This window comes from Heteronotia binoei, chromosome 1, assembly GCF_032191835.1.
Source record: "Heteronotia binoei isolate CCM8104 ecotype False Entrance Well chromosome 1, APGP_CSIRO_Hbin_v1, whole genome shotgun sequence".
In the NCBI taxonomy this organism is placed as follows: Eukaryota; Metazoa; Chordata; class Lepidosauria; order Squamata; family Gekkonidae; genus Heteronotia; species Heteronotia binoei.
The window spans coordinates 206,121,679-206,133,993 of NC_083223.1; positions in this window are offsets into that span (position 1 = coordinate 206,121,679).

The window sequence follows — 12,315 nt, forward strand, 5'->3', positions numbered from 1 at the left end:
TACGCAACCTCGTACGGAAGACCCCTACAGAGGACAAGGTGATCATCCTTGGCGACTTCAATGCCAGAGTAGGTAAAGACTCGGAAGCCTGGAAAAGAGTACTTGGCAAACACGGCATTGGCAACTGCAATGATAACGGGCGCCTCCTGCTAGAATTCTACACGGAGCACCAGCTCACCATCACCAACACTATCTTCCAGCAGAAGAACAGCCTGAAGACAACCTGGATGCAACCACGGTCCAAGCACTGGTACCTTATCGACTACATTCTGGTGCGCCAGAGAGATCTTCGAGATGTCTTACACACCTGAGTAATGCCCAGTGTGGAATGTCATACGGATCATCATCTTGTACGCTGCAATCTCCGCCTTCACTTTAAACCCACACCCAGGAGAGAAGGTATCCCTCGGAGGAAGCTTCAGGTTGGCAGCCTTCAGTCAGCCGAAGTTAAAGCTGCCTTCCAGGCAAAACTCCAGTCAAGAATTGAGGACCCCAGTTGCCCCACAGACCCTTCTCCAGAAGCACTCTGGGAACACCTAAAAACTACCATCCTATCGATCTCTGAAGAAGTCCTCGGGTTCTCCACAAGGAAGAACAAGGACTGGTTTGACGAGAACAATCAAGAGATCCAAGAATTACTAGCGAAAAAGAGATCTGCCTACCAAGCACATCTTGCTCAGCCCTCCTGTCCCGGGAAAAAGGCAATCTTTTGCGCTGCATGTAGCAACCTCCAGCGCAAGCTTCGAGACATTCAGAACGAGTGGTGGACCAAGCTTGCAGAGAGAACCCAGCTGTGTGCAGACACTGGTGATTTAAGAGGGTTCTACGAAGCTCTGAAGGCAGTATATGGCCCATCATATCAGGCTCAAAGTCCCTTGCGTAGTGCAGACGGCCAAGTGCTCCTCACAGACAAGGCATCCATACTGAACCGGTGGTCGGAGTATTTTCAGGTTCTCTTCAGTGCCAACCGCGTAGTTCAAGATTCAGCAATCCACCTCACCCCACTTCAACCAGTGAAAACAGAGTTGGATGAGATCCCCACCCTAGAAGAGACTGTTAAAGCCATCAAGCAACTGAAAAGTGGCAAGGCAGCGGGAGTTGATGGAATCCCACCAGAGATCTGGAAGCATGGGGGCACAGTACTACATAGCACACTTCACAAAGTACTTGTCACCTGCTGGGAACAAGGCAAACTACCACAGGACTTTTGCAATGCAATCATCATCACTCTACACAAGAACAAAGGGGAAAAGTCAGACTGCTCCAACTACCGTGGGATAACCCTGCTCTCCATTGCAGGCAAAATCCTTGCCAGAATACTCCTGAACAGACTGGTGCCCACCATTGCAGAAGAACTCCTCCCAGAGAGCCAGTGTGGCTTCAGAGCTAACAGGAGCACCAACGACATGGTATTTGTTCTCAGGCAGCTCCAAGAGAAATGCAGGGAACAGAACAAGGGTCTATATGTGACTTTTGTCGACCTTACCAAAGCTTTCGATACCATTAGCAGGAAAGGCCTGTGGCAAATCTTGGAACGTTTAGGATGTCCCCCATGGTTCCTCAGCATGATCATCCAGCTACATGAAGACCAGCGAGGCCAAGTCAGACACTGCAACGACCTCTCAGAGCCCTTCCCAATAGTCACAGGTGTAAAGCAAGGCTGCGTTCTCGCGCCAACTCTCTTTACAATCTTCTTTAGCATGATGCTTCAAAGAGCCGCAGTAGATCTAGATGATGACAATGGTGTCTACATCCGCTATCGCACCGATGGCAGCCTGTTCAACCTGAGGCGACTAAAGGCTCACTCCAAGACAATGGAAAAACTAATCCGAGAGTTACTGTTTGCTGATGACGCTGCACTTGTCTCCCACTCGGTATCAGCTCTGCAGCATATGATGTCCTGCTTTGCAGCGGCTGCCAAGCTATTCGGCCTAGAAGTTAGTCTGAAGAAGACAGAAGTTCTCCAACAGCCTGCACCCCAGGCTGCACCCCAGGAAGATTATCACCCTCCCTGCATCACTGTGGGTGAATTAGTTCTGAAGACAGTCCAGCAGTTCAGCTACCTGGGGTGCATCATCTCCTCAGATGCCAAGATTGACAAGGAGATTGACAACAGGCTGGCAAAGGCAAACTGTGCATTTGGCCGACTGCACAAAAGAGTGTGGAGCAACAAGCATCTGAAAAAAGGCACAAAGATCAATGTTTACAAAGCGGTTGTGATGACAACCCTCATCTACGGCTCCGAATCGTGGGTTTTATACCGTCATCACCTGCGACTCCTTGAGCACTTTCATCAGCGCTGCCTTCACACCATCCTCAACATCCACTGGAGTGACTTTGTGACCAACACTGAAGTCCTCAAGAGGGCGGAGGTTACAAGCATCGAAGCACTGCTGTTGAAGACGCAGCTGCGCTGGGCAGGGCATATTTCTAGGATGGAAAACCACCGCCTTCCCAAGATTGCTCTGTATGGCAAACTTTCCACCGGCCATCGAAATAGAGGGGCACCAAAGAAGAGGTACAAGGACTCCTTGAAGAAATCCCTTGGCACCTGTCGCATCAACCATCACCAGTGGTCTGACCTAGCCTCAGATCGCAAAGCATGGAGGCACACCGTCCACCAGGCTGTCTCTTCCTTTGAGAACGCACGCATAGCTGGTCTTGAGGACAAAAGGAGATTGAGGAAGAATCGCACTGCTACAGCACCAACCCTAAATCAGACTTTTCCCTGCAGCCACTGTGGCCGGATCTGCCTGTCCCGCATTGGTCTTGTCAGCCACCAGCGAGCCTGCAGCAGACGTGGACTACTGCACCCTTCTTAAATCTTCGTTCGCGAAGTCAAGCCGAGAGAGAACTGGTGGCCACTGAGGGAGGTTCTCTATGTTATCTGAATTAGGGGGTTGAACATTGTCATCATATAAATTCTGAAAGAAAGCAGTCCATGTTTCCACTGGGATATACGTGTCCAGGGGAAAGGTCGTCTTAAATCCCCCAATCTTTGTTAGTTTCCAAAAAAGTGTGGAGTTTTTTAGTTTAACAGCCTGTATCAGTTCCTCCCATAGGTGCACTTGGTTTTGGCTGGTATCTTGGTCACTCGTGGCCGATTGGTTGCTCTCGGCCCCATTCCTGGTTGGCAATGGAGCTAGTGTGCCTTCTCCTCCTCTGGGTTGCCTGGCGCCATCTCCTCTTGGTGGACGGCTTCTGCTCGCAGGTTGTGGAAAGCTTTGGTGGCTCTCTCGAAAGTGGTGGCTTCGTTGAAGGCAAGTTGGAGGGTTAGCTCCTTTGTGAAGAGCTTTTGCTGCAGTCTTTTGTCTCGGAGGCCCCAGACGAATCGATCCCTCAGGGCTTCATCCAGCTTGTCGAAGCTGCAGTTCCCCGCAAGTTGGCAGAGGGCGGCCAGGTAGACTGCGGCCATCTCTCCCGCCCCTTGATCCCTCTTGTGGAAGAGAAATCGGTGGGTGATGATGTATGGCTGGGGCAAGAAGTGCCCAGTCAGGAGTCTGACTACCTCCTCGTACGTTTTTTTCCATGACCTTTGTGGGGGCCGAGAGACCCTTTGTGATCTTGACTGTGGCCTCCCCGTAGACACTCAGGAGCACATCTCTCTTATGGCTGTCATCCGCGATCATGTTCACTCATAGGTAGCAGTCGACCCGCTCTGTGTAGGTCTCCCACCTATCGGGGTTGGGGGGTCAAACTCTGAAAGGTTGCCCGTTGTCACACTCAGGTTAGCCATGGTGGCAGTGGCAGCGGGTGCTTCAGTCTCATTAGACTGCGTGCCTTCCTCGTCTCTGGCCAGGTCTGCAAAGTCCCACTTGGGGAGTTACCTGTCTAGGATCCCATCCTCATCACCACTGTAATGCACTGAGTGTCGAGACGTGTTGAAGGCAACATACTTTATGGCGAGTACATCACAAGAGAGAGACCAGGTCCCGATTATATACATTCCTCGGAACAACCCTTCGTCTGGTCAGGTCCAATCCTGGCCAGTTAAACTTCCCGCCACAGATCTTTATTGGCAGAGCATCTTAGCGAGCTACATCCGGGGGCCCGGGGGCTTCCACTGGTCGCCTCTGTAGCATTCGCTATGTTGTAACATTAAGACTTAACTGCAAGACATAACAGCTGGTTTCCTGGGCAAGTTGGGGCAACAGGGACAAGAGCTGCACCACCCTCCAGAGCAGGCCCGTAGCCAGAAAATGTTGGGTGGAGGGGCCTGGGAGCTAAAAAATTGGGGGGGGGGGGGCTGCAGAGCTTGGCTGCTTCTTCCCTCCAGTGTCCACCCCAGCTATGCAGTCTGCTCTTTCTGCTGCAATCTCTCTCTCTTTCTCTTGTATATTTAGGGAACTATTATTATTCTATTTATGAACGGTAGCCTCCAGCCAAAAATCTTTGATTTTGATCAGGGTCAAAGGGGAGGGGTGTTGTTCCCTCTAAGCTGAGTTAGTGTAAGCTAGCTCAGTTTTTTTGTTGGAGACCCACTTGCACAACGGTCTCTTGGGGGGGGAGGGACGGAGGAAGACAATGCAGAGCATCTGGGTTTGGCTCCTGCTCACGCCGATGCTGGACTTCTCCGCGGCTCTCCTGCCCCCCATAACATTACCAGGTGGGTGGGTGGAAGGGAGGGGGAAGTGCCACGGAGGAGGGTGAGGGCCAACAGAGCAGTGGCAGGGTGACAGAGTAGTGGTGGAGAGAGCAGGGCTGATAGAGCTATGGGGAAAGCAATGGCAGCGGCGGCAGGGAGAGCAGGGCACTAAAAGGAGGGCCAGATAGTTGGAAGGGGGGTTTGGATGGAGGGGCCTATCCAGAGGCTGTTCTTTCCTCTCCCTTCCCCCACCTTCTCCATCTCCCGGACCATGCTCTGGAACTGCTGTTGCTCCCTCTCCAGCAACTTGGTTCAGCTGTTGCAGGCTCAGCTACTGCCACATGCTGTCTCCTCTTGCCCTCTCCTCACACATAGGCAAGATAGCAGGCAGTTTCCTGGGTGAGGGGACAGCCCTTGCCCACAGCAGCAGTATCTCCCCAGAACTGAAGTGTGGCTTCAGCCAGGGTCCCAATGCGAAGTGCAGGCATTGACAACAGGCAACCCCTCCCCACCACAGTCCACAGAGTATGGCCACAGGTCAGCTCCCCTCCCAGGTGCCAAACTAAGCTGCCTGGCAGCAAGAGGCCTCCACCCAAGCCTTATCGCATCTCCCCCTACCCAACAGCATAGCAAAGTGCAGGCACTGTCAACCTTACCCGCCCCACTAGTATGGCCAGAGAGCTTGCATGGCTGCAGGTCAGAGTGAGTCCCAAGGTCTTTTCAGCCAACAGTGCTGGTGAGAGCCTGCCTGCCCACATCCTGGTCCCCCAACTACCCTCCCTTTGTCTTACCTATGGAAGCTCTTCCTGATGGGCAGGCAAGGTCCTACCAGCCTGCACTCACCCCACCTGCAGTCGTCTCACCCATGGGACTTCTCCTCAGCTGGCAGCACTAGCGAGAGCCCACCCACACTCCTCTCACCCATGCCACCACTTCTTGGCTGGCAGCACCAGCGAGAATCCACCCACCCCACATCAGCACTTATCTCAGCTACAGGAGTTCTTCCTGGGTAAGGCAGAGCAAGACTAGCACAGCCCGCTCTTTGGAGCCCCCCGCCAATCAGAGACCTGAGCGCTGGCTGGAGGTAGCACTGACTGGGGAAATCAGGGGAAAGGAACTCAGCATGTGGTGTGGCTCCTCTGGCTGTGACACTCTTAGCCTTCATCTGAATGGTTCCATAGAAACTAATCCTAGAGCATCACAATGTGGCTCCCTGGCTGGCTGACTTTTGGAAAGTGGGGGTTGAGAACTCAAATTGGGAGATCCCCTGCTCCCAGAGGGGGGTTGGGATCCCTACCTCGATATAGTAATTGAGATGGAGCCAGGCCCATAGTCAGAAAATTTGGGGTGGTGGGGCAGGGACTGGAACAGAAGAGTGGGTAACCTAATTAGATGACTAACTAGATTACTAATTAGACTACTGCTAATATAATTAGCAGTGATCAATTGGGGGAAGGTGAGCTCTCTGCAGCAGAAATTGCATTCCAGTCAGCTCTCCTTCTCTGGGCATAAAGGGAGGACAAGGTGGCAAAAAAAGGCAGGCTGGCAAAGTGGAGGGAGGGATTTTGGTGCTGAGAAGTAAGGGAAGGTGTTTAGCCCACACAAATATGGCTGCTGCCTTCATAACTGCAAGCTGGGTGCTGTACCTGTATAAGTGCATCAGTGTTATACTGACCTTGTTGCAATGCCTAATATTGTACTTTTTTTGGCTCACTTTGTGTGTGTCACTTTCCAGCTTAGGGTCATAGGGCATAGGAAGCTGCCTTATACTGAATCAGACCGTCGGTCCATCGAAGTCAGTATTGTCTACTCTCCAGGGACTCTCCAGGGTCTCAAGCTGAGGTTTTTCATGCCTACTCACCTGGACCCTTTTAAGTTGGAGATGCCAGGGATTGAACCTGGGACCTTCTGCTTACCAAGCAGATGCTCTGCCACTGAGCCACCATCTGGGAAGGGGGGAGGTGGAAGTCTTTAGCAATTGGATTTGGGAGGCAGGCGTCTCTGGCATCATGTGACCTGTGGTGGCTGGGTCACATGATCTAAGGCAGGCAGACTTCTCTGGCATCCTGCGAGCCATGGCAGCTGGGTCACATAATCCAATCATGTGACTAGTCACCACAGGTCACATGATGCCAGAGAGGCATGCCTGCCTGATCTGCCTGTTAAAAAAGAAATCCCTCCCCTCACTGCAGACACACAAAGCTTCCTAAACAGATCACAAGCCATGCAGAGTTAAAAACTCAGGTTTTGGTACTGCACTGGCAAAAGGCAAGGTGGAGAAACTGGGACAAGGGCCAAAAGGTACTCTCATCCCTTGAGCTGGCAACCAATTACTGCTGCCTTTCCCTGAACAGCCAGTTGGGTGATCTGGTTCCCTTTGGCAGGAGCAGGTGACAAGACTGGCTGCTGGGGGGCAGGGCACACTACCAGATTTCCGTGTGGGTAAGGGTGGGGTGACTGGAAAACATGTGAGGCTCAGGATGTCAGCTCAAGAAAAAACAAGCCTGGTTTGGGAAGCCAGTGATGATGTGCAAGCCTTGCTGTGTTGTGCATCACAGCTAGGACAGGGGCTTAGCTAAAGACTGAGGCAGCATGGCCCTGAAAAGCCCCAGCATAACTACAGGTCTGGATGGAACCACTGCTTCTCCAAGTCTCTTCATGTCCCTTCTTCATAGTATCTACAAGAGAATACATGATATAACATCACTGAGGTGTGCATTTCTCAGATGTTGTCCAACACAGGACTCAGAGGTAGAATATGACTCACAGGGCAAGGAAAAGAAAACAAAACTATGCAGTAGTGGCTCCTCCACCTCACTTAAAATATTTCATTCTGCCATTAGTAGAAAGCCTGTGTTAGAGAAACACAATATTTTCTCCACCATGATGCTTTCATAACTGCTGAATCATAGTACTGAAAGAAATGAACAGATCATCCTTGTCAACATCCCTGACATGTTTGCACATGTTTGTATATTTTAATTTTTGTGTTTCCAACTGCCCTCCCTCCACTCCATCTAAATGAGCTGAAATCATGCATAAATGCAGTGACTGCCGAGCAACTTTAAATGGATGAAAATCAATGAGATCACTTTCAGATTAGCAAACACAACAAATCAAACGGGGAAATACAACAGACAAGCACTAGAAAAGCACTGGAAAAAATCCCCTCTCCTTTCCAAAAAGCCTTCATCATATATCTAATAACAATGTCCAGCCCTCCTGTGCAAGGTGGTGGCACCCTGGGTTAGGAAATAAGTTCCTTCAAATCTGAGGCACAGTTAACTGTTAGAAACTCCAAGCCATTATTCTCAGATTCAGATATTCTCATTGGAAACCACTCAGTGAGAAATGGCAGTAATTCTTAATGGTATTAAGCTGCCTTAAATTGTGATTCACCTGCATTGCAAGTAAGAGGAAAACTAATGCTTATTACAAGCCAGTAGCATCATCCATCCCTCTCATGGATTGCTGCCTTGATGTGGCGAGAGGGCTTGTGCAGTTCAGTGAGGCTGTGGGCTATGCCATGCAGGGCCACCGAAGATGGACAGGCCATAGCTGAGAACCCAGACAAAATGTGATCCACTGGAGAAGGAACTGCCAAACCACTCCAGTATCCTTGCCAAGAAAACCCCATGGATAGTAACAAAAGGCTAAATGATATAGTGCTGGAAAATGACCCCCCCAGGTCAGAAGGTGCCCAATATGCTACTGGGGAAGAGCGGAGGGCAAGTCCAAGTAACCACAGAAAGAGTGAAGCGGCTGGGCGAAAGCTGAAAGGACGCTCAGATGTGGATGTGTCTGACGGTGAAAGGAAAGTCTGATGCTGCAAAGAACAATACTGCATTCAAACGTGGAATGTAAGATCTATGAATCAAGGTAAGCTGGATGTAGGCAAACAAGAGATGGCAAGACTGAACATCAACATCTTGGGAATCAGTGAACTAAAATGGATGGGAATGGGTGAATTTAACTCAGAGGATCACTACATCTATTATTGTGACCAAGAGTCCTGTAAAAGAAATGGTGTGGCCTTTATAGTTAACAAGAGAGTGAGGAAGGCAATAATAGGATACAATCTCAAAAATGACAGAATGATGTCGGTCCGTATCCAAGGCAAACAATTCAATATCACTGATGCAGAAGAGACTGACGTGGACCAGTTCTATGAAGATCTACAACACCTTCTAGAATTAACACCAAAAAAAGATGTCCTCCTCATCATAGGGGAATTGAATACCATAGTAGGAAGTCAAAAGGTAACTGGAATAACTGACAAATTTGGCCTTGGAGAACAAAATGAAGCTGGGCAAAGGCTAACAGAGTTTTGTCAAGAGAACAAGATGGTCATAGCGAACACCCTCTTCCAACAACCTAAAGGGCGACTCTACATATGGACATGGGCAATACAGAAATCAAATTGGTTATATACTCTGAAGTCAAAGATGGAGAACCTCCTTACAGTCAGCAAAAACAAGACCTGGAGCTGACTGTGGCTCAGATCATGAGCTGCTCATTGCAAAATTCAGGCTTAAACTGAAGAAAACTGGGGAAGCCATTAGGCCATTCAGGTTTGACCTTGATCACATCCCTTATGAGTATACAGTGGAGGTGAAGAATAGGTTTAAGGAACTAGAGTTGATAGAGTGCCTGAAGAACTATGGTTGGAAGTCTGTGACATTGTACAGAAGGCAGCAATCAGCACCATCTCAAAGGAAAAGAAATGCAAGAAAGCAAAGTGGCTGTCTGATGAGGCTTTACAAATAGCTGAGGAAAGAAGGAAAGGGAAAGGTAAAAAGGCAAAATTCAAACAACTGAATGCAGATTTTCAAATAGTAAGGAGAGATAAGGAGGCCTTCCTGAAGGAACAATGCAAAGCAATAGAGGAAAATAATAGAATGGGAAGGACAAGAGATCTCTTCAAGAAAACTGGAAAAATCAAGGGAACATTTTGTGCAAAGATGGCTATGATAAAGGACAAAAATGGTAGGGACCTAACAGAAGCAGAAGAGATCAGGAAGAAGTGCCAAGAATACACAGAAGAATTATACAAAAATGATCTCAATGTCATTGATAACCATGACAGTGAAATTGCTGACCTTGATCCAGACATCCTGGAGTGTGAAGTCAAATGGGCCTTAGAAAGCATTACTAACAGCAAAGCGAGCAGAGATGACGGTATCCCAGTTGACCTATTCAAAGTCCTAAAAGATGATGCTGTTAAAGTGATGCACACATTATGTCAACAAATCTGGAAAACGCAACAGTGGCCACAGGACTGGAAAAGGTCAGTTTATATTCTAATCCCACAGAAGGGTAATGCCAAAGAATGTTCAAACTATCGCACCATTGCACTCATTTCACATGCCGGCAAGGTCATGTTAAAGATCCTACAAGGTAGGCTTCAGCAGTATGTAGATCGGGAACTACCAGAAGTTCAAGCTGGGTTTCGGAGAGGTAGAGGAACTAGGGATCAAATTGCTTACATCCGATGGATTATGGAGAAAGCACGAAAGTAGCAGAAAAAAGTCTATTTCTGTTTCATTGACTACGCTAAAGCCTTTGATTGTGTGGATCACAACAAACTGTGGCAAGTCCTTGAAGAGTACCAGACCACCTCACATGTCTCCTGAGAAATCTGTATAAGAGTCAAGAAGCAACTGTCAGAGCGGGATATGGAACGACTGATTGGTTAAGAATAGAAAAAGGAGTTCAACAAGGATGTATATTGTCACCCTGCTTGTTTAATTTATATGCAGATTACATCATGCGAAATGCTGGCCTGGATGAAGTACATGCCGGAATTAAGATTGCCGGGAAAAACATCAACAACCTCAGATATGCAGATGATACCATTCTAATGGCAGAAAGTGAGGAGGACCTAAAGTACCTCTTGTTGAGGGTGAAAGAGGAGAGCACAAAAGTAGGCTTGAAACTCAACATCAAAAAATTAAGGCTGATTCTGCATTAGCCTTTGCTCTGGCACTGTTTCCCCCGAGGCAGATGTTGGTTTCTGCATATCTTGACCCGGGGTGGCAGTTTGACTCGCCTCCGAAGTGGTGTTGCCCCAAATTTAGGAGATCGGCAAAATGTGAGAAGTTTATTTTTGATGCGGTTCCAGGGCTCGAAATTTATGTGTGGAACTCATGCCAATGCACTATCAAACTTCTCGCATCAGTAGAACACACCCACATAACTCCACGCCCATGATTCCACCCAGTTATTTCATCATTCTTCCTTAATTTTACTCCCTTTGAAAATTATCCAATATTTTCCTGAAATAGAGTAATTTTTTTAAACAACTCACGTTTCGCGTTACAACATGAAAAATATATAACGATGTAATGCGATTTTCTTTTACTGAATACATCCCTTGCTTCCACCCACCTCCATTCTTTATGGTATTCCACGTGATTTTGATAATGTGTCATTGCATTGTGATTACTTTCTTCCCCCCTCCAATAAAAATCACTCCTGACTATTATAATTGTTTTTTCAAATAAGATCATTACAACACAACTAAATAAATAGCGATGTTACACGAACTACTTTAAAGATGTGCAATTGTCACCTTTATCAATCCCCCCCTCCTGTATGGCCTCAAACGGGAAAAGGAATTTGATTATGTTTATAGGGTTGTATTTTTGATAGGTTGTGGAAACTTTCTCACTTAACCCCTCTGCGTAAATCAAACCCCCCCCCCCCAACCTTCATGCATCTGTTTGTAATTTGTTATAGCTTTCAATGGAAAACTGTGTGCTTAACATTCACCGTGTGTGGATAAAAATGGTGGATTGCCAACTCAGATTTCCCGGGGCTTAGATAACCTGCCAATGGCAGGGCGAAAGGAAAACACGTGACTTTGCCAGTATTATGCCTTTGGCATTACGTTGTAATGCAAACAAAGACGATTGCATTGTAATGCGAACATGCATGCATGTTAAAAAAAAAAGGGGAAACGTATGAGGGAGAGGGAAATTGCTACGATTGTGGGGGAAACTCCGGGAGTAATGCGGAATCAGAACACACGGAACAGATTGGGAATTGAATCCGGGAGAAATCCTCTAGTGCGGAATCAGGAAATCTCACCTGCATGGAATAACCTCGGAGCGAAAGGGAGGCAAATGCCAAATGCGGCATCAGCCTAAGATCATGGCATCCGGCCCCATCACACCTTGGCAAATAGAAGGGGAAGACATGGAAGTAGTGACAGACTTCACATTTCTGGAATCCAAGATCACTGCAGATGGTGACTGTAGCCATGAAATTAAAAGACATTTGCTCCTTGGGAGGGCAGCTATGGCGAACCTCGGCAGTATAATAAAAAGTAGAGACATCACCATGCCAACAAAAGTCCGTTTAGTCAAAGCTATGGTATTCCCAGTAGTAATGTATGGCTGTGAGATCTGGACCATAATGAAGGCCAAGTGCAGAAGAATAGATGCTTTTGAGATGTGGTGTTGGAGAAGACTCTTGAGAGTCCCTTGGAATGCAAGAAGATCAAATCAATCAGTCTGAAGGGAAATCAACCCAGACTGTTCCCTGGAAGGTCAGATGCTGAAGCTGAAACTCAAATACTTTGGCCGCCAAATGAGAAGGGAGCACTCACTGGAGAAGACCCTGATGCTGGGAAAGACAGAAGGCAAAAAAAGAAGGGGATGGCAAAAGATGAGATGGCTGGACAGCGTTACTCAAACACCAATTTGAACAGACTTCGGAGGATGGTGGAA